This window comes from Gavialis gangeticus, unplaced genomic scaffold (assembly GCF_001723915.1).
Source record: "Gavialis gangeticus isolate Ggan-Ray unplaced genomic scaffold, GavGan_comp1, whole genome shotgun sequence".
Classification (NCBI taxonomy): domain Eukaryota; kingdom Metazoa; phylum Chordata; order Crocodylia; family Gavialidae; genus Gavialis; species Gavialis gangeticus.
The window spans coordinates 46,355,143-46,357,226 of NW_017729025.1; the positions used below are offsets into that span (position 1 = coordinate 46,355,143).

Consider the following 2,084-nt stretch of genomic DNA (forward strand, 5'->3'; position numbering starts at 1 on the left):
GATGACAAGGTTGAATGGTTATAAACTACTACAAGATTATTTCAGGCTGGACATAAGAAAGAATTTCTTTACTGTTCAAGCCCCCAAGGTCTAGAACAACCTGCTATCGGAGGTGGTTCAAGCACCTACATTGAACTCCTTCAAGAGTAAATTGGATGCTTATCTTGCTGGGATCCTATGACCCCAGCTGGCTTCCTGCCCTTCAGGTGGGGGGATGGACTCGATGATCTTCCAAGGTCCCTTCCAGCCCTAATGTCTATGAAATCTATACCCTTCATCAGGCTGAGGAAGCTTCTGCAGATGATCTGTGCTCTTCCTGCATGGAGTAGTAAAGCAGCCAGAGGCTAGTACATATGCAAGAAAGCCAGTCAGTTAAAATGTAAATTGAGGTGGTCAGTAGCTGACAGACAAGGGGGAGTGGGGGAGGGAATGAGAATACCTGGTAAACAGTAGAGGGCTTACCTTGGGAGGCAGTCATTAGACAGATTATGTATCAAAATCCAATTCCTATATTTAGTCCATGTTTTTTTGTATCCATTAGATTGATGAAGTGAAGATCATGGGCTTGTCTGTGAAAGGTGCTTTGTAAATTTGCTTTGAGGTTTAGAACTGAGAGTTTGGAGAGAGAGTGGTTTTCTTGTCAGACATGTGCCCCCACAGGTAGTTGGGTATTCTTGTCTTTGATAGATTTTTGGTGTGCATTCATTCTGGTGCACAGTTGTTGTTTGGTTTCTCCTACATATTTTCCATCAGGGCATTTGGTGCATTAGATGAGATATAGGTATATTTCATTTTTGGAAGTGCAGGTATAAGATCCAACAATACTGATGGTTCTGTTGTGGGGTGAAGTAATTGTGTGGGTGGTGGAGATGTGTTGGCAGGTTTTATATTTCTTGTCATAGCATGTTCTGGATCCACTCGGTGTTTTTGCGGCTGTAGGAAGTTTGCTTCTGGTGATGAGGTTGGTGAGGTTTAGTGTTTGTTTAAAGGCTAGGATGGATGGTTCTGGAAACATCTCTTTGAGCATTGGGTTTTCTTCTAGTATGGGCTGCAGTTGTTTGAGGATTTTCCGTATAGGTTCCAGGGAGGGATGATATGTCCTAACCGTGGTGTGCAATTCATGGGGGGGTTCTTCTGTACTGCAGCAGTTCTTCACATGATATCTGGGTGGCTCTTTCAAAAGTACTATCTGTCTCCCAGAAGGAGTGTTCTTGTTGCATGAAGACTCTTTTGAGATTTGTGAGGTGATGTTCACAGGTGTTCTCCTCAGTGCAAATTTGGTGGTATCAGACGGCTTGGCTGTATATTACAGCTTTCTTGGTGTGTTTAGAGAGAGTGTTAGTTCTGTAAAGATATGTATGTTGGTCCCTGGGTTTCTTGTATATGGTGGTCTGTATTTTACCATTCTGGATACTGACAGTGTATCTAAAAAGTGAATGCTGGTGTTGGAGTATTACAGAGATAGTCTGATGGAGGGGTGCTATATGTTGAATTTCTGATGGAAATCAATCAGAGATTTCAGGTTTTCAGTCCAAATGATGAGGATGTCATTGATATATCTTAAATATAGCAAGGGTTTGATGGTGCAGTCCTTGAGCATGTTTTCTACCAGGTGGCTCATGAAAAGGTTGGCATACTGGGGGGCCATTTTGGTGCCCATAGCTGTGTCCATAGCATTGGTTATTGAAAGTGAAGGTGCCATGTGTGAGGATGAAGTGTATACATTCAGTAATATCTTTGGGTCGTACTCTGAGTTGTAATCTTGCTCCTGTAGATATGTAAGTCAGGCTTGAATGCTATCCAGGTGTGAGATTCTGCTGTATAGACTGGCAATGTCCATGGTGGCTAGGAGGGTGTTGCTGGGAAGATGGTCAGTGTGTTTAAGTTTTTGTAGAAAGTCTGTAGTGTCTTGGAGAAAACTCGCTCTTTGGGTGGCTAGAGGTTTTAGGTTTTGATTCAATGAAACCTGATATTTCCTCAGTGAGGGTTCTGTGGTTGGATATGATAGGTCTGCCAGGGTTCCCTTGTCTGTGGATTTTAGGGAGCAAATTTAGACCTGTACATGGAATATTTTTGTATATACC

General features: G+C 42.6%; 1 long non-coding RNA gene across 1 annotated transcript in view; it reads right to left on the reverse strand.

Annotated features, from left to right (window-relative positions):
* Positions 1-878: 878 nt before the first annotated feature.
* Positions 879-2,084, reverse strand: part of LOC109299453 — a 13,202-nt gene continuing 11,996 nt past the window's right edge. Inside the window, exon 4 of the long non-coding RNA XR_002097856.1 lies at positions 879-1,038. This is a non-coding gene — a long non-coding RNA (uncharacterized LOC109299453). The remainder of the gene's footprint in view (positions 1,039-2,084) is intronic.